The sequence below is a fragment of the Coturnix japonica genome, chromosome 1, assembly GCF_054131305.1.
Source record: "Coturnix japonica strain WE chromosome 1, WE-NBRP24, whole genome shotgun sequence".
In the NCBI taxonomy this organism is placed as follows: domain Eukaryota; kingdom Metazoa; phylum Chordata; class Aves; order Galliformes; family Phasianidae; genus Coturnix; species Coturnix japonica.
In genome coordinates, this window is record NC_140663.1 from 159,137,632 (window position 1) to 159,159,030 (window position 21,399).

The following is a 21,399-nucleotide window of genomic DNA, read 5'->3' on the forward strand; positions in this document are numbered from 1 at the left end:
GTAAACCTCGAAGGGAAGAGGAGGCCTTAGTGGGACCCCCACCATATGCTGTACCACCAGCAATTCCCCTACCTTCTCCTCCTCAGTTGGATCATGGGCAGATGGATTCGAGAGAGGGAGAAGTACAAAAGATAGAAGGGGGAGGGCCTGTGACACGGGCAAAGGCACGACAAAATAACCTCTACCCTTTAAGAGAAATGCCCATGGGAGGTCCACAACCTCAGATGGGGTTTATATCAGTGCCCTTAAATTCAGGGGATGTTAGAGATTTTAAGAAGGAAATGGGTAATATACTAGAAGATCCCCTGGGGGTGGCAGACAGAGTAGATCAGTTCTTAGGGCCAAATGTTTATACCTGGGAGGAACTACAATCTATTCTAAGTATACTGTTCACAGCAGAAGAGAGAGGTATGATTAGGCGTGCAGGGATGCGCATTTGGGATGCTCAACATGCCCACGGGCCTGCTGCGGATATTAAATGGCCCTTACAGAATCCGCAATGGGACCATCAAAATCAACATCATAGGACTCACATGCAGGACCTGCGAACTATCATTATCCAGGGCATTAGGGAGGCAGTCCCAAGAGGTCAGAATATAAATAAAGCTTTTAATGAAAGACAAAAGAAGGAGGAAACACCCACTGAATGGCTAGAAAGGTTACGCAAGAATTTACAACTATATTCAGGATTGGATCCCGATACACCGATAGGCCAGGCTCTGCTCAAAACACAGTTCGTAGCTAAGGCTTGGGAAGATATCCGCAAGAAACTAGAAAAGATAGAAAATTGGCAGGATCGGGGGCTTGATGAACTTTTGAGGGAAGCTCAGAAGGTATATGTAAGAAGGGAGGAAGAAAGACATAATAGGCAGGTTAGGATGATGGTAGCAGCGGTCAGAGAAAGTAGGGAATTGGAAAGGAAAATGGGGGGATGGACGCAAAATCGAATTCCAGGACAGCAAAAATTTAGGAAGCCTGAAAACAGGGAGGAGGAGAGAATATGCTATTATTGCAGGAAAAAGGGACACATGAAGAGGGACTGCAGGGTTAGAATGAGAGACGAAAAGTCCTTCCAAGAGCAAAGGATTACTGGAACCCTGTATGTCCCCATTTAATACCCCTATATTACCGGTAAAGAAACCTGATGGAACATATCGGTTGGTTCATGATCTGAGGGAAATTAACAAGCGCACTGTATCTAGGTTCCCAGTTGTAGCTAATCCCTATACATTGCTAAGTAAATTAGGGCCCGACAACTTGTGGTATAGTGTCATAGACTTAAAAGATGCTTTTTGGGCTTGCCCTTTAGATGAGACATGCCGCGATTTTTTTGCATTTGAGTGGGAAGACCCAGATACTAACAGAAAACAGCAATTAAGGTGGACTGTACTCCCCCAAGGCTTCACAGAATCCCCTAATTTGTTTGGGCAAGCCCTAGAACAGATCCTGCAAGAGTATCAGCTAGATCCTGATACCAAATTAATACAGTATGTAGATGATCTATTAATTGCTGGAGAGGATGAGGGAAAGGTTCGGAAAGAAAGTATTAAATTGCTGAACTTTTTGGGACTGAAAGGACTTAAAGTATCAAAAAGGAAATTGCAATTTGTGGAAGAGGAGGTTAGATATCTAGGGCATTACCTGAGTAAAGGAGAAAAGAAGATAGATCCTGAAAGGATACAAGGAATATTGTCCCTGACGTCGCCAAGCAATAAGAGACAAATAAGACAATTGCTGGGATTAGTGGGATATTGTAGACAATGGATCGAAAATTATAGCAGTAAAGTAAAGTTCCTATATCAAAAGCTCAGTACCGATGGATTAATAAAGTGGGATAGACAAGATGAAGAGAATCTACAAAAGCTGAAGGAGGATCTCATCAATGCCCCTGTCTTGAGCCTGCCTGACTTAAAAAGACCCTTTTATTTATTCGTTAACATAGACAGTGGTACAGCGTATGGGGTTTTAACACAGGATTGGGCAGGGAAGAAGAAACCCGTTGGATATTTGTCAAAATTATTAGACCCTGTGAGCCGAGGATGGCCCACTTGCTTACAAGCAATTGTTGGGTGTGCGTTATTGGTAGAAGAAGCCAGGAAAATTACTTTTAACAGCAATATAAAGGTACTATCTCCCCACAATATTAGAAATGTGCTCCAACAAAAAGCTGAAAAATGGATATCTGATTCTCGTCTTCTAAAGTATGAGGGTATCTTACTGGAAGCCCCTAACTTAACCCTGGAGACCACAAGTCTCCAGAATCCTGCAGAATTCTTATATGGAAAACCCGAAAATGTGGGACTCATTCATAACTGTTTACATACGATAGAAGAACAAACAAAAATCAGACCAGATTTAGAAGAAGAAGAATTAAGAGAAGGGGAAAAATTATTTGTGGATGGATCCTCTAGAGTAGTGGAGGGAAAGAGAAGATCAGGTTATGCAATAGTAGATGGAAAGACCCTCCGGGTATTGGAATCAGGACCCTTGAGTAACACTTGGTCAGCTCAAGCTTGCGAGCTGTATGCTGTTTTACAGGCACTAAAAAGATTACAGGGAAAAGAGGGCACTATCTATACCGATTCCAAATATAGTTATGGGGTAATACATACCTTTGGGAAGATTTGGGAAGAAAGGGGATTGATAAATTCCCAAGGAAAGGACTTAATACATCAAGAATTAATAAAGCAACTCTTAGTGGCCCTACGAAAACCAAAGAAGATAGCGGTGGTACACCTTAGAGGACACCAACAGGGGACCGATTACAAGACTAGAGGAAATAATGCAGCAGACCTAGAAGCTAAGCAAGCTGCCCTCAGGGAATTGGTCCTGAGGCAGGAGAGGCAGGAAGAATTGACACATGATGAGGCCCCTTCGTTTACACCGAAGGAAGAACAAAAACTGAATCAGATGGGAATAACTAAAAACACAGAAGGGAGGTGGTATCTAGCTGACGGGAGAGAGGTACTGCCTAAGTCAATAGCATCTCAGGTGCTGACCCAGTTGCACGAACGGACCCACTGGGGAAGCCAAGCTTTAATAGATCATTTTGCCACTAAGTACATGTGTATAGGCCTACATAATCTAGCTAGACATATTACTCAAGGATGTATTACGTGCTTAAAGATAAACAGAGCCGTACAAAGAAAACTGCCTATGGGGGGAAGACCCTTGGCCACTAGGCCATTTTCTAGAGTCCAAATTGACTTTACCGAATTTCCTAAAGTAGGAAGATATAAATATGTATTAGTCATAATAGACCACCTCACACATTATGTAGAGGCATTCCCCACAACTAAAGCAACAGCTCAGGTAGTAACAAAAATATTACTCGAACAAATCATCCCTAGGTATGGGGTAACAGAAGTAATAGATTCAGATCAAGGACCACACTTTACATCAAGAATCACTAGAAATATAGCTGAAGCCTTGGGAATAAAATGGGAAGAACATACTCCCTGGCACCCACAGAGTTCAGGGCGAGTAGAGAGAATGAATGGGGAACTAAAAAAGCAATTGGCCAAATTAACACTAGAAACTAAGCTCTCATGGATAAAATGCATTCCCCTTGCCCTCTTAAACCTTAGGGCCCAGCCCCGGGCTGACATAGGAATATCTCCCTTCGAAATGTTATACGGAATGCCATATGATGCAGGAACCCCTAAAGATCACCCGGGGGTGGTAGATCAGAACATTCAAGCTTATATCACGGAATTAATGAAGTATAAACAGGAATTGTGGAAAAAGGGACAATTGACTCAAAGACCCCCTCTGGACATTACCCTCCATCGAATAAAGCCTGGAGATTGGGTTCTGATAAAGACCTGGAGAGAAACCACACTGCAGCCTCGCTGGGAAGGTCCCTATCTGGTGTTATTGACTACCAATACTGCCATCAGAACTGCTGAAAAAGGATGGACACATGCTAGTCGTGTTAAGGGTCCAGTACAAAATCACGAATGGAGAGTCACTAGTCCAGCGGGTGATTTGAAAGTAAAACTGTCACGAAACCCTCCGTCAAGGAAAATGAGAACATGAATTAACAATGATTGTATAAACGTATCAGTATAGAATTTAATGTAGAAGGGAATATTTTGACTATTGTGAATGCAACTGTTGGGATATGTTTTAGAAAGGTAGTGGACCCACTGCGGAAACAGGGATACACAAATTGGTTATTAGCCTTCAGAGTGGCCGTGGAAATTTTAATAGAAGGGGGTAAACCTGGGGGTGAATTTAGATCCTTACCAGCATCACTTAAGTGTATAACCAGTGGGAAAAAGAATAGGGTGCAGTACCCCAAAGACCCACTTAAAAGGGAAGCAAAACCAGCCCCTCCTGAAGAATACTCTTGCTGCCGAGAAGATTATACACCCCATGGCTCGAGGCAACCGAGTCGATGGGCGAGGCAGAGGAGATAAAACATGTGGAGGGGTCTGCTCCATTATGAATGAATCCAAAGATTTAGAATCCAGAAGATACCCCAAGACTGGAAATAACTCCCCCGAACAATTAAAGACTCACTACTGCAGTGGGAAAACTGCCTATCTAAAACTAGCTCAATTGATAATAATATTAAGTCTCATTAATGAGGGTTGGGGTACAGAGGTACAGACACATGAGTCATTTAAGTGGTCCCATCAGAAGTAGTGTTACAAAATAGAAGGGGGTTGGATCTTCTCCTATTGCAGCAAGGGGGACTATGTGTGGCTCTTAAAGAACAATGTTGCACCTACGTTGATCAAACGGGGGTAGCAATAGATACAATGCCTGAACTAAGAAAACAGTTAGAACAAAGAAAAAGAGCCCAGGAGTCGACAAGAACTAAAACGGTTTAATGAGCAAAACAAAATAGTACAATAAAAGAAAAGGGGGGACTGTGATAAAATGTTTGCTCATTAAGACCGGGATGTGGTAGCATTGTGGTGGAGTGCTTGTTCATTAGGACCGGGATGTGATGGTGGAATATGGAGGCCACAAGGGTTGCAGAGCACTCTAATTTTATGGGTAGATTGTGTACTCTGCATAGTTACAGGCAAAGCGCGCCCCGATGGATACAAAGTTTCACAGAAGGACCAACCAAGGAACGACACACCAAGTGGCACGATCACGACCGACCAATTAAAGGACAATACACTCGGGATGGACCTTACAAAAGAAGTTGCAAGGGACGGGAAGGCGCGGCAGTTGGAGGAACGAGGATTCCCCTGTCGCCCAGCGCTGAATTGCCTTTTTGTTTTACCCGCTACAATTAATAAAAGTTTCTAATTGGAACATTATCGGCTCATTGCTTGTAAATTGATGACATTAGCTAAATTGAGGCTAGCAGGTCAAGGGAGGTGGATCCTTCCCCTCTACTCAGTGTTTGTAAGGCTGCACTTGGAATGCTGAGGCCTGTTCTAGGCCCCTCAGTACATGAGGAACCTGGACAGACTGGAGTCCTACAGAGGGCCATCAAGATGATGAAAGGCTTGGAGTACCTCTCCTGTCAGGACAGACTGAGAGGGCTGGGAGAGCTCAGCCTGGAGAAGAAGAGGCTCAGGGGGATCTCATCAGTGTCCATAAATACCTGAAGCATGGTTGTATTTATGTTCCAGGAGATTCCACCCAGGCTCTTTTCCATGGTGCCCAGCGCCAGCAGTGGCACACAGGATGTTCCCTCTGAACACCAGGAGCACTTCTGTGCCGTGCAGGTGATGGACCACTGGCACAAGGTGCCCAGAGGCTGTAAAGTCTCCTCCTTGAAGTTCTCTGAAAGCTGGGTGTGGTGCTGGGCATCCTGCTCAGGGTGTCCATGCTGCAGCAGGCTTGGGCCAAGGGGCCTCCAGGGGTCCCTTCCCCCCACAGCCATTCTGTGATTGTGTGAAACTGGTCTTATTGGCTGCCCTTGGACACTGCCACCACATCACACTCTCCTTACTGGGGTGGTGTGCGATTATGCTCACTGTTATCATCACCAGCTGCTGGCTCACTTTCACTTGGAGAGCAACTACATCCTGCTGATCCCTGACAATCAGGCTCAAACACAGAAAGTACTGTATCTTAAGCTCTCAGCTGATGTTAATGTCTGGCCTAAAAACCAAAGTATTGGCACTTCCCTCAGCACACAGAAGCTGCCTGGCCAGCAAAGGAGAACACCAGGACTGTACTCACAACTCCCTTCAGCTGAACATACTGCAGATGCAGGTACCTCAGATTCTTTTGCTCCTGCTTGAACACAAAACTTCAGTGATCTCCTCAGAGCAGAACTGTGTGATCCTGACCTCCTCCCAGACCTTACTTTCCCAATTCAGCTTCTCCATAAATATGCTAGAAAGCTCCTGCGATCATTCAGTGTACGTGCCAGTTCTGACCACCTTACAATTTGCACCATGCAATTTGCACCACACAGGAATGTAGATTACAGCTCCAGTAATGAAGTGGCTCATGGGCCTCTTCTTGCTGAAGCCAGTATAATTTATAATTATTTCAATAAAGTCAAACAGAACAGTCCTTGGCCATTGCTACATGACTTTGAGGAGTCTGCCCTGCAACCAGCCAAGCTCAGCCAGCAAACAGACCAGAGAGAGGCTTTACAAACGAAAAGCTTCATATGGGGGAGAAAGAACTTCACTTCAACTTTGACCCAAAAGGAGAACAGCGTTAGTTCACCTGTACAAATTATACTTTACCATTGTAAAGTAATTGACAATACTAACAAATTTCTGCTGGCAGTACTGAAAACTAAGAGCATGTTGAAAATTAGGTCATGTTATAATACTCAGTTTGAAAATACTTCTCTAGAAAGTAAAATATTTGCTCAAAATAACAGTAAATAAAGCAACAGCCACTTGCAAGTCTTTCCTTGACCAAACTTGGACATTTGATGTTATGTAAAAAAGTTTGTTACCTGTTTGTTACCCACTAGCCTCAACAATCCTTTTAAGTGGTCAAAGTCTTATGAATCACAGAATGACCTGGGTTGGAAGGGACCTCAAGGATCATGAAGCTCCAACCCCCCTGCCTGGCAGGGCCACCAAACTTCCAGATTTACTACATTAGGTTGCCCAAGGCCCCATCCAACCTGGCCTTGAATCCTGACCTTCCTTATGAGGAACATTATACAAGACCACACCAGAAAGGACTTTTTTCCCCATTCCATTTAACATTTTTCCATCTGACCGTCAAGCTTTCTGAATCATACACACTACAATGAAGATTTACTACTGGCGTTCATCTGTTTAAATCGTAGAGCAATGTTCTGTGGCTGATATTTACAAGTTTGAGGTCAAGTAAAGCAAGCTAGAGGGAGTTTATCTACACATTTTAACAAAATAAAGCATCATCAATGAACTAACCACCTTTTTGTCCTGCCACAATGCACATGAAAACACAGAGAAGAAAGGCCAGACAATGACTGGATGCAGTACCCCTGGATTCTGACTGCTAAGCTGAAATGGAAGTTAAATCAAAACAAAATAATTCTAACAATTAAAATGGCAGAACTACCTATTTAAAAGCAGGTATGACATTGCAAATTTTAAGATTTTTTTTACCTAAAAGAATACTTGTCATTATGGACTAGATCGAGCCCAACTTGCTGTCAAAGTCTAATGCACTCGGTTATGTTGAATGGGATCGCTCCTTCCAGTCGCACTGGAGATGCAATCAAATTTAGAAAGTATTACAGTTCAGCAGCGTTTATCTTAAAATTCCCTTTAATTACTCCTCTAGTCTCATTAAAGGCATCTAATGCTGTAACATTTCTGACTTCCGTATTTTCTTCATAATATCAGAGGACTTCTTTCAGAAATGAATAGGATACTTTGGCTCAGGTATATAACAACAGTTTTACAGCCTTTACTATGCCAGTATGGGGTTTTTTTTTGATGCCCACAAACACACACCCAGTGCTGCTTCAGATGCTGCAGCCTGTCACAGTCCTTCAGCATCAGCTGAGGAAGACAGGGGTCTCAAAGCAGTGAAATCACAGGTACACTTCACATTGTCTTGTTATGTTCTTAAGGAACTTTTCTGTCATTAACATCTGTTCACCTCAAAATACCAAAGCAATTTGGACACACTCCTGGATGCTCTTATGTTTTTTAAGTATCTAAATTGGCAAATAAACAGGCAGAGAGGGAATTAAAAGAAATTTGAGCAAATCAGTCTCAGATCATTGGGCTGTATTCTGTGTAAAAATTAAGCAGGCTCCCTACAGAATTACACTATACAGTACAATGCACACTAATTCATCATCAAAATGCCTGTGATTAATAACTAACATCTGGGTATAACTGACACTCCCACAAATAAAAGAATATAAGTCATTATTTACACAGATATCAGAAGCTTCTTTTTGGTACTGAAATGGAAATCATAACACAGCAACATTAGTCAACAGGTCTCCAAACCTACCTTCAACTTCCTTGGATTTATGTTCACTTATGGGAATTCAAGACTGACGATGAGCTGCCACAGCTCTTGCCTTATTTGAGAGTCGCGCAGGCTCACCTGGTCAGCTTGTTGAAGGCAGGCATGCCAAAAACATGAAGTCACTCACATTAGGGCAGAAGGCGGGGACAGAAGTAGGTCTCTCTGTCACTAACACTCAGCTCTTTCTTCAAATTCCTCTAGATTCATCTACAACCTTCTACATTGGTGAAGTTCATTAAATACATCAAATACAACAGGCTGAATATGAGATTGTGAAATAAATTAGTTCCAAAGGCAGCTCATTAGTTACGCATGTAGATGTTAACACACACTGTTCCAACGTGACCATGCACTAACACTTAGGACTCAGAGGCTCTTCTTGCAGTAGCATGTGGCAGGTCATGAATAATTTTACAATAAAATTTTAAGCCACCAGAATTGTTGCTGGTAAAGCAAGTGCATCTGTGTGAAGGAGCACCCGAGTATGCTCAGTCTACAACCCTTTATAAAAACTGTAATCAAGCAAAAGAAAAGAAAAGCATTGTTTGAGCTACACACAAAATGCCAATAATGATGATCCAAACAATGAGCCAACTATCTGGAAGGGGGGCTGCAGGAAAGATGGGGACAGCGGGGCCCCTTGTGATAGGACAAAGGGAAATGGTTTCAAAGTAGAAGAGATTTAAACCAGATATAAGAAAAGTTTCTTACAGTAAGCGTGGTGAGGCACTGGCACAGACTGCCCAAAGACATGGTGGGTGCCCCATCCCTGGGTACTTGAGGTCAGGCTGGATGTGGCTCTGAGAAACCTGATAGAGCTGTAAACGGCCCAGTTCATTGCAAAACTTGATGGCCTTTAAAGATCCCTTCCAACTCCATATAACTCTTTTGCTCCAGCACTGAGAGCTGCTGCATGTACTGCAGCATGGCGTATGGAATGATGCAAACACAGCACTCCACTCCACTCAGTCATTACTTCCCATGGGCACCTGGCAGAGGTATCCAAGATGTTCACCCCTCTCTTTCAACAGTGTCTGTCAGTGTGGCATCTCATAGCAAGAACGCTTTGCCACTCAGCCCTCAAAAATGTATCTCTATGCTTCATTAACCACAGGGTTCCCACTGGCAGGGACATGGGAGCCATCAGAACAGCTCATATTAGTGCTTCATCTAATGCAGCATGCTGGCTACTCATTAGCCTGCAGCAGATGGTTTGACAGAAGGTGCAAGAAATTCGATGGTGGACAGTTCTGATCGGAAACGTGTGGTTTCAGTTGCTCCATCTCATTTGCTTATATTCTGAAGCACAGCGATTTACAGCTGACAGGACTTCAAAAAATAATTTAAATGTTACATACACATATTACACTTAAGCACCTAAACATTTGTTGTAGAAATACCAGCATCTCCTTGTCACTCAGACATTTCTGTCAGTTAATCCCAAACTAATTACACACCATGAAAAAAAAGAGCTTCTTACATATTTGAGCTTTTTTGACCTCATTACACACTTCACTCATCCATTAGAACAGGCAGACGGGAGGAACAATAAAGGCCAGCTTCTGCCTATAGTTCAAAGTGGAAGTTTGAAACCGCCTGTCTTCTCAATCTTTCTTTATATGGAAGGCAGTCCAAAACCTATTGATCATTGTTGTCACACACCAACTTCTATTTCTGTTCTCTTTCTGGACAGCAAATGGCTGCACATAAGCACACATATTCCCATCTTTGCTGATATTGAATTCACATGGTTAGATCAGGAAAAAAAACCAAACACTTGGGGGCCTGCATCATCTATTAAGCCAGCAACACAAGGGAATGTTTACTTCAGATTCTCAACAATGTGTATTTTCTTACATTCTCCCCACTGAAGCATGTCAGTGGGGCATTTAGGGGCTTCCTGTAGGTGTGGTAAAGGGAGGACGGTTGGACTAGATATTATAGGTCCTTTCCAACCTTGTAATTCTATGATCCTATGTCAGCACTGTACCTCACACAGTATGAACTTCTACGGAATCTTCCATGATTTTCAGTAAGCAAAACACAACCTGCAAGCATATCTTTTCTTTTTCAAATGGTGCTCACTTTTTATCCAGCACAGTATCACTGTCTCCATACCACCATCTATTAATAGCTAACAGTATAATCACTGCCTCTGATCTTTTCTCAAGCACAGCTTTTATGATGTAGTAAAACGTTATCTACCATTTTAAGCTACTACAGTTGCTACTGTAAGAATTCTGCAGTCTTAAAAATTGTACAGAAAAAACTGGCGTAGGCTTGAATACAGCTTATGTGGCACATTAAGGATCTATCTGCTCATCTCCTAAGGGAAAAAGAAATACCAACCTGTGCAATTTATTTAAATCTTTGAAAAGAATCGAAAACCAGCTCGGCCATTTTTTTCTTTCTTCCTTTCTGTTACCTTCTAATAGTAGCAGGAATTAAAAGCAGAGTCATAGTATTACGGGCTGCTTCAGACTTCATTTGAACACTGCTGTCTCTCAGCTGGATGCAGTGACCTAAGCGCCGGTGGGTACTTCCAGCCCTCACAAGTTGTTCCAGAGTCCTGCAGGCAGCACATAGATCCTCCCAAGGGATGGGGAACGTCATCAGGCTGTTCCAAGAACAGAGTCTCATTTGTGACTGGTAGGAACATAGATACTCCTACTATATACCTCCAAACACATTATTAGCATGTGAATTGCTAGGCCATTATTATAAGGGAGAAAAGACTCTAAAGCAATGCTTTCAAGGGAAAATAAAGAACACAGCAATAGGGGGGAAAAAAACAACCACACAAAAACAAACCCATAAAAAAATGACTTTGAAGACAATGAAAAGAAAGCAAAAAAGCAACCTTGCATTCCTACAGTATGTCTCCCTCCACTGATAAACGCGACAGTATGAACTAAAGGAATCTCAACCTTTCCTATTTTTCTAACTTTCTTACGCAAGTTAATTATTTCTTTTTAAATATGCTTATAAATTTAAATAGTCAATTCACTCAAACAAACAACCACGCACAAAACAGCAGTGGGAGTTGGCAACAACTAATGATGTCACCATATTAAATACCCACATTTACACTAAATGTTCAGCACTGTCCTATCAGAGATAAGACAGAACAAGATGAACACTCTGAACTGCTCATTTTGGCCTGTCATTAGCATAAACTGCACCAGCATTTGCAGCTAAAACCTATTGTAGACTCCAGATGAGCAGCCCTGTTTTGTTTCCCCACCTTGATTTAGCATGAGAGACAGAGAGGAATCCCCAAACCATGGCCTTCAGTCTCTGAAGTTGTGCTTTTATTAAAGAACAGAACCAGGAATACTTGGTAATACGACATCACACAAGAAGAATCCAAGCTGGTTTGTTGCTATTGACTCCATTTAAAAAGCTCAGAATCAAATCTAACCTGTAACCATGAGGTCCACGCAGGAACTCTTTTCCACAGGACCTTATTTTCAACCCAGCAAACTTCAGCAGTTACCTAAGAAAAAAATCTCTATGGTCTCCTCTATGGACTATCAAATCACTGATAACTGCTGCTTCTAAATAGCAGCAGTAGCAAATATGTATTTGAATCTATGGCTATGGCTCCCTAAAGAAAACACTGGTTTTGAGTTATGCCTGCACGGGCAAATACGAAGCAGAACAAGAAGGAAGACCAAGCTCCAAACACAGCTGCCCATGGATCTGGGTCCATTCTCCAGGACAGACCTGCTCGACACCATGGCCTACTTGGTCCCTGTCCTGCAAATAGTGTCTGCAGAGCACTGCTCCCAGAGGGAGGCCAACCCACACTTCATGGTCACGTCCCCTGCTGCTGGCTCCTCTCTGCCCCCAGTAGTGACTCTAGCAGGTCCTCACCTTCCAAACATCCCATGTGACCCCAAGGACGGCAGTCAGGGCTAAATATAAAGGCAGCTGTCCTCTCTTTATAACGGCAGTGTTTGCCATCCAGTATACAAGATACTGGATGTATACAAGAAAATGGAAATAAATGATGCGTTTTACCTTCTGAGATGACGTTAGCAAACACTTGAGTAACTGAAGAGCAACACTGAACTATTTTTGTACTGAAGGACATGTGCTTACATTCTCCTGAGACATCTGTAAATGGCCATAGTCCATTTACTTGCCATACTTAGACTGCAGAAGCAGTGTCACTGCAGTATGACTTTCCTGAGTCTATGAGGTGACAGAAGGACCTTCTTCAACTTTCCATCACTGACCCAAGGTTAAAAACAGCAGATCAGTTACAGCTTCCAAATGACACAATGAAAGGTAAGACTTTATTCCCAGAAGTCAGTTAGCCATGAACTAGAAAAATGCATTCTTTAGAAGAACACATTGAAATGAACAGATGCAGACCTGTACACCATACTTCATTCGGAACACTACTGATTTTCAAAAGGCTTTATCTGTCCCCTTTTATCACCTCATTTAAATGCTAGTTTTCCCCTCCTTCATCCTTTATCTCCTTTTATACTCCTTTTTCATCCAATTCTTACCACTACCAAATCTACTACCACCACCAAATGCTTTCACATCAATCTATCAGTTTTCCCTAATTTATAAATGCTATTTATTTTTGCAATCTTTACCTTTCTCTTTTTATTTCTCTTCTGGATTTTGCTTTCGCATCTCATTTCATGTACATAGCGTACGACTAAACTGTTGAGGACATACAACACATCATTACTGACAGCACACTTGTGGGTGCCACAAGATTTGATTGTAGTTAATCACTATAGACAGAAAATAGCTCTCTATTACCCTTTCTGAAATTAAAAGAAATAGGGAATCACCCAATAAGAAATAAAAATCAATATCCTATTTGCATGGTATGGATTAATTTCAAGATTACTTCTGTAATAAGACTTCCAGGCAAAATTGATTCAATGACACTGCAGCAGGCCTGAACTAAAATGACATTTCATAAAAATCCTCCCTGCTTGAATGGAGTCAAACATTGTGCTGGGGTACGTGACTCCACATGTATTTTTAATAAACTGCAGGAGCTTAATATCTGCAGTGTTAACGCTATTCGTTCCAACAGATGCCCTAATCCCACATGCAAGACTGCACAACTTGGACAAACTGTTGCTTAGAATTTCAGGATAAGGGTATTAACCTACAGGATACAAGATCAAGCACATCAAAACACCTTGCTTGAGCAAACTGTAGATATTATAGCTCTCAAATTAATAATGAAAACTTACAACTTATGAAAAGAATCATGAATGAAATATCTGACCTGCATTTAAAAGAAATAAAAATAAAAATAGGCTGGTGCTTCCAGAAATCCCCTGTTGATAACAGGCATTCCTAGAAATATTATCTGTTTTCAGAATGTTTTGCACTTCTTGTGAACAAATGATTTTATTTTTTGAGATTTATATCCTTATAGAGAGCATTAGATCCCAAGTGTCCCACAGTAATTGAAACGCAGAATTCAGGTCTGCTCTGCTAAAGCTAAGAAGCTTATGTGATCACGGGGACCGCAAACATGTCTCTCTCTTCCCCTCCCAATAGTTTTTAACTGCTTGGGAAGCATAACCTATTTTTGCTAGAACAGTGAGTGACCTCAGAGGCAGTTAACTTACTGTGTGCTCCATGGAAACAGCCTAGTCAAGAACTGCTCCTGATGGACAGCTCTGGTGCGTGCCACAGCTTAGACATGGGCTGGAGTGAAGGCTCATGTCAAGTTACACATCAACAAAGTTCACACGGAGAGAAATTTTACCATGATTATTATCATCAGATGAACCATAAGGTGAAAATTCCTAGGAAACAGAACTTTCATAGCCCCAGACCTCATAGGATAACATGTCTGCTGTTAATTTCAACCACAGTTAATCAGGAGGAAAAAGAAAAAGGCAAATAAAATATGAAAGATGCAGGTGTTACTACTTTTTATTCTAAATCTTCTAATAAGGATTATGAGAACTTTTAATCGTCAATATGACTTCTCCTTCAGATTATGCATTGCTGGGAAGATCTCAAATGAGATCTATGGACTAATCAGAACCAATCAATTTCAGAACAAACATTCAGCTTTCCTTCTAACTCATTTCAAATCTCATCACACTACAACTAAAAAATGGAGATAAGTGACGTGAAGTCTGTTAGAAGTAGTTTAATATATACTGATATGTGTATTTTCCCTCTTAATAATTGCCTACAACTGCATTAGCACAGTTAAAAGGGTTGGTGAGTTACCTGTTCCCTGTTTTAGCCTCAGTGCCAGTGCTAACTGCAGGATCACTGTGTCATTTCAGCACATGCTGAGGCTAAAGCCATGGCCCTTGGGCAGCAGCAGGAAGACCAGTACTCTCAATACCAAATAAAACCCCGCTAGTTTTCCTACTGTTTGTCGGGTATATGTATGATGACCACAGTAAAAGAAGCCCTGCAGAGGATAAACGTGCTCAGTTCCTAATGGACTAGTTGAGATAAAGATTCTTTTTTCAGAAATCTATTGTGCAAATAACTTGTAATTGAAAACCAATTACTAGCTAAATAAGTACACCTAATAATTCATTCAAAAGACAGCAGCATCATATCATACTGTTGAATGTTTTCACTCCCTCACATCTGTGGCACACAGAGAAGTTCCCATCTGACTAGAGAGGGATGCACTGGAGGGGATTCCTAGAAGTCTGTGTTCCGTGTCACGGCCTGGTCGGGTCATTTTGCAATTTCTGCTCCAAGACAAACTCCAGACTATGATACAAGAAATAAAATAAATCCCCGTCTTAACAATCACTTATTTCACAATGAAGACTGACACATGTATTTGATCTCCTTTCAAAGTACTCCAATTATCTGTGCTCTTACATAGCTGAAATGAAATAAAGCACTCTACGTTGAAATATGGGCCAATACTCTGTGGACTTGAGCAACAGTATTCATGTTATCACATTATAGATATATACTTTGTTCCAACTCATTTAAAAACATGGCAAGGAATTTGTAAGATATATTTTTTCCGGTATAAAGTTTTAAGAATTGAGTTTCAAGTACAGAAGTGAACACACACTACACTTTTGCCTTTAGCCTTTCAGGCATCTGCTTAAAACATCTACAGATGTTTCTTGGCTGACATGAATAAAACATGTAAAAAAAGTAAATAAGATCTACGATTTTTACCCAGGCAATATTAGGAAAGAAAACTTCAGTTGTCAGTGGCAGGAACTCAAGTTTTACATTTAGTTCTTGCTGCCCCTGGCTGTACAGTCACCAGAAATCCTCCTATCATTCCTGCAGACAGGCATTGACACCTACAGCAGCCTCCTGCTATGGCTGCCTGCACAAACGCCATGGCTGCTGCAGAACAGAATGAGGAGACCTGTTGCAAATACCCAGTGTTCCACGGAAAACAGCTTTTAATGGCAAGCTGGTAGAAATATTAGTGACCAATTACATAAGGCGGTGGATTAATACATCGAGCAGCTTACTGATTTCTAGGCTATAGGATGTGGACCCTCATGCAGGAACCACAGTTCTCCCTTCTGGGCCAGTCTGGAAGGCATACGAAGTCACTGACTTCTTTTCGGGAAAAAGGAAACACAACACATGCAGCCCACCTCACACAGAAGTCAAAAGTACACATGTCTCAAACAGCACTCTGTGCAATCTCTATTGAAGATCAAAAATACATCCCCTCAAATGGAGCACAGAGACTCAGCTCTTAAGAGACCTAGGTAAGTCCTAGGTCATTTTAGATGTATTATTGATGCTGTATGTATATACAATACTTGAACACTTACTGGGACAGCTGTTGAAACACCAGCTTCATATGTTATCCACATCCAAAGTAAAAGACCTAATTAGAAAGCACGCGCAGGCTCTCTACTTAATAATAATTAAAAATAAAACATCAACCATCCATTCTACAGAAGAAGCTGAGAATATGTGGAGGTTTGGTGGCCCTGCCAGGCAGAGGGGTTGGAACTTCATGATCCTTGAGGTCCCTTCCAACCCAGGTCATTCTGTGATTCTGTGTAATATCCACCAAACTGATGATAATCAGAATCTCTGAGAAGCAGCTTCTGTTCCAGACCTTGCTCTGACACAGGCAGGTTACCTGAAGCCAGGCAGTTTCACACCCCGTTCGCTGTTAGAAGCATTGCAGCCCCAAGTGTAAGGATGCAGGCAGAAGCATCTTGTTTTCTCCAAACGTTACATAAGCACAAATCATTCAATTCAGTGGAAAAGTATTCTATGATTTTGGTCTGAGTATGGCATCAAAAACAAGTAAGGATGTAGTTAACTGGCAGAAACTTGCTACCCCTCGAAGTAGCCACAAATGCAGATTGGTTATTTACATCAGCAACAAGTATGTTCAAGATGATCATAACCTTAAGTAAGATCTGACAAGGACATTAAATTTTGCTACGTGGGTTTAAAGCCCACTCCAAAGTAAATACCATCAGGTTCACCTTGAATGTGGAATGCAAATGATCTCATTTTTGTTCTTACAATTCCCACTAAAGCATCTGTTGTTAGTCATCATCACAGACCCCAGGTTTAATTTAGCACAGTCGTTCTTATATTCAGTCCTCCAGACTATAAAGCTGAAACACTATAAGCTGCATCGTGGAATTCTCTCCTTCAATAATAACTTTAAAATTAGAGAGCAACAGCCTTCTGTACACACTATGATACACAGAACATTCACGAGTCCAACAAGTGTATTCCAGTTTTATATGCTTATCCAAATTCAGGCCAAAATTTATTATACAAATCATTGCTATCCCTGCCTGCTTACAGACACGCAACAATCTCCCCTTCCAAGATTCTGATCAAACAGACCAAGATAAAGTGACACAGCAATGATACTGATCGTTCTCAGATACTGTCAGTCAAGTAAAGCCTTGACAGGCTCCCTGAAGGCTTTATTTTACTAAGATGGAATCATGTAAGGAGTTTGTTTCTTTTATCACAATGACCCACTAATAGGAGATTCACACAGGTTGGGAAAAACAAACTAAGTAGTCCATTTTTGAAACATAAAACATGAATTTAGAAGCCTTAAAACATTGATACTGGTAAACATTCAACTCTCAAATATATAATATATAATCTAGTCAACCTACAGAAGATACTTATACATGTCACGAATATCTAAGATGTGTACAAGCACTGCAGGGGTAGATTGAAAAGAAAAACAAATCAAGACATAATGCTTCCACAGGTTTGATTTCTCTCTGAAGTGGAGGCTCACTAGAATTAATTGAAGCCAGTGAGCCTAACTGTCAGTTGTTACAGTCATTACAAAATGGCAGATGCTATCTGGAAAAGCCAGCTAAATTATTTATCAAACAATTTCAAATATCATCAAATTCAGTGCAGCCAGCCATTCAAACTGCTTTTAGCATCTGATATGGCTCTAATGGAGAAGCACGAGCTATTCAGAAACACTTGCTATTAAGCAGAATTATACTAATGTTTTGAAACGTTACCCAGACATGTCCAGAAGTGACACGCTATGAATCACATTACAAATACATTCTCCTGCTTTTGAAACATTACCAGCAACATCCAAGAATTTATGCAAATAAAGAAACAAGTACTTTTGGCAGTCATGTGGCACAATGGAGAGCATGGAGATTTTTGTTCTGAGCAGCCTAAAAGCATTTTTTCCCCCCACTGAACTAAAAAAAGATACGCACAGCATTTACCCCATAACAACATTATAAATATCAGCCAAGGCTTCTCCAGAGAATTAAACAATGCCTATATGGTAGAAAAGCAACTTCCCAGTAATAATAGGTTGTACTCCATTGTTCGAAGCACATCCCTTCCCAAAGAAAATGTAAGTTAAGATTACAGTTGAAAGCCATCCCTTCATTCAAATGAATGGGCTCTAACCCCATTCCAGTATGATTTAATGTACTGTTAATGGTAGAACAGCTCTAGGAAAAGTTGGAGCAAAGCATCTCAAATTCAGGTAAGCAAACACAACTGGACGAACACAGGTGGATTAAACTGACATGCTAATATGATTTTAAAAAGACAAAAAGTATTCTTCAATGATCTTAAGGTGTTCACTTTAAGAATATTAAATTAATATACTAATCTGCCATTAACCGCAGTCAAATAAACAGGAAATGTTAAGAACAGATTTGGAAAGAATAAGTATCCAATTCTTGAGTATGAAATCTAGCAATAATACTTGGTATGATGTAATGAAACTATCAGCACGTTGGCCCAAAACATTACTGTTGTCTGCTAGCTCCCAGGACTACACAGCATATGGCTATGGACACCCACAGATGGATGCACACAAGGTGCCAGAGACAGAGCAAGAGGAAAGAAACAAGTTGCAACACAGGAAATTGCTACTAGATAAAGAAAAATTAATCACAAGTGTGGTCAGATGCCAGAACCACCACAGCCAGTGGGGAGGGGGAATTTCCATCCCTAGAGATGGGCAATACCTGAACAACCTGATCCAGCTGGGTCTGCTGTGAGTGAGGGGCTGGATAGATGACATCCAGAGGTTTTTCCAACCTGAAATACTCTACAATTGTATGATTACGAGCTTTTTACTTAAAATTCCTCCCCCTACTAGACATACGCTTTTCCTTTTTCATTTACACATTAGGACATCTCCCATATAGTTACAGTGGCTTTAAAACAACAACAACAAAAACCAACTTCTCTTTTCTGAGAAAACACGATGAGATCATCAACAGAAATGGTATAAACAAACATGACAATTTGGCTTGTTATAACTAGTGGTTTTGTCACAAGAATCAGCTGAAATACAGTAGCTAAAACAAAACCGAAAGGTTCCTGTACAAAATAATAAACAGCACTGCCAGTTCTCACTCCTACCTGCACCGCCAACACGCTGCACATCTTCTAAACAGAAATGACAGCACAGAAGAAACTCAAAACAGCTCAAAACCTCTCAGGTAATCCCACAAAAAGTCACCAGGTGCCTACATGGATCAGGTGTATGTATACGAGTGGCTGAGACTTTGTGCCTCAGCCTGAAGATACGGCCATGGAGGAGGGCACAGTGATGAGCACCTTCGCTCCCGTGCTGTAGGTGTGACCTTAAGATAAACTCTACCTGCACATTCAAGCAGTAAAAGCATCAGTGCATACCTGTGGATATTAACTGCACCATACTTTGAGACTCATCCTACCCATTTATTTTTTTCCCCTTATATGCCTTATAAGAAAGAAAGAAAGAAAAGAAGGCAAACAGTCGAACACGTGGTGTTGTTATTTTTATAAGCAAATAGCTCAACCCCTCAAAAGGCGGCACAGGACACCTGTACCAGCACCTCACCCAAAGGGGAACCGCTTAATAACGAGTACAGGGGGAAAAAAACCACCTCCATCCCACCCAGGCCTCCCGAATCGCATTATTTCCCACTCCTTCAATAAGCACGAGGCTATTTTTAAGCACACCGAGCCGGCAGACACATCTAACAACAAGTTTGCTGGAGCGGGGCACTGTCCCTCACACACCGGCCCCGGCCCCGCTTCAGGGGCCGAGGGGCGGCAGGTGGGGCGGCGGCTGAGCGGCTTTTGTCTCCGATCGGCCCGGGGAGACAATAAAGGAGGCGGCTGTTGCAGGGTGGGCGAGCCCGCAGAAAGCACGGGGAGCCGAGGGGAAGCTGAGGGGAAGGCGGACCTTCGCTGCGCTGCCAGCAGCCCCCAAACTTTCTCCCGGGCCGCAACGAGATGGACAGCCGTCGGGCAGTCTCCAAGTGGAGCCGGGGATCAGCACCCCGCCGCCGCCGCCCCTCCTCTACCGGCACCGCCTCAGCCATCCAACACCCTCCCACACGCGGAGGGGACGCGTATCCACCGCCCGCTCGTGCACTCACCTGCACACGGCGAACGCAACCCCGGCAGCAGCGCCTTCCTGCCCGCCTGCCTGCCTGCCCGCCTGCCTTTCCTCGCTCGCTCCTGTCAAAGTTGAGCCCGGCCTCCTCCGCCCAACCCCTCCCTCGAGGGCGGCAGCCGCAGCCCACAGTCAGCCCGGCCCTCCCTCAGAGCGCCTGGCGCCGCCCCGCTCCCACCTGGGCCCTGGGAAGGGGAAAACGAGGAGGCGGATGCGGGCGGGCCCACTCAGCACCGCCCCGCACGGACATCCCTGCAGTGATGGCTTCGTTGTGCCATTCGTGCAGAGCTTCGTGGTGGGAGGCACCGGCAGCTCCGGGGGAGGGGTGGCTGTGAGCCGCCCGCGATGTGGGGCTGAGCCCGACCCTGCTGTGTGGGGCTTCTGTTCGCAGCTGTGAATAAAAACATCGGGGATTTCAGTGGTTTATCCGGTGATGAAGAGTTCTGTTGTGTTGCAGGGGTTAAATGAAATCACAAAGGAGGAAAAAGGAGAAGCGTGAGGCAACTGCTGCTCAGTATTCAGGAGGGAGCTTCTGAGAGGAGCCCTGATAAGGCGGCTCTGCGCTCGCTGCCAAGTGCGGGAGCCAGGGAGAAACTGAAAAGATGGGCTCTTGAGCCTGTAGTGTCAGATAACGGCAAGGTGACGGTGTGTCTGAAAGGAGCCAGTCTGTAAAGGCTTAAAGCCTATTTTATATCGTTTTTGGAAGTACAAAGGAACATGCCTGGGAACACAGGATACACGTCGTGTGGAGGTTGTCCTTCTTTAAGGGTGAATGTGTTGGTATGGGAAATGAAAAGTTGTGAGTGAGGTACCAGGGATAGTTCCTTCTCTCCTTGCCCTTCCACCTTCCAGCTCTCCCTCCTGCCACTCACCCATAGGTTTTCACTCGTGTGTGTGTGCATCAGGTGAGCGTCCATGTGCTGAGCTGTGTGCACGCTGAGTGGCTGGTCTGACTGCATGTGTCATTAATCCTTCCAAATTAATAACAAGCTGAAGTAAAACTGCGAGATTAGTGGTGGCGTTAATTAGTGGTGCGACTAATTGGGGTGCCTCATCTACAGCTCTGTGGATTCTTGGGACATCTCACAGAATGTGATACCTTTGAG

The 21,399-nt window shown here is 42.7% G+C and overlaps 1 protein-coding gene across 2 annotated transcripts in view; it reads right to left on the minus strand.

The window, feature by feature from the left end:
- The window catches only part of FRY (FRY microtubule binding protein), a 223,574-nt gene extending 203,211 nt beyond the window's left edge, over positions 1–20,363 (minus strand). For both annotated transcript variants that reach the window (XM_085536268.1, XM_085536269.1), the window contains exon 1: positions 20,277–20,363. The gene's annotated coding sequence lies outside the window, so the exon portion shown is untranslated. The remainder of the gene's footprint in view (positions 1–20,276) is intronic.
- Positions 20,364–21,399: the final 1,036 nt, after the last annotated feature.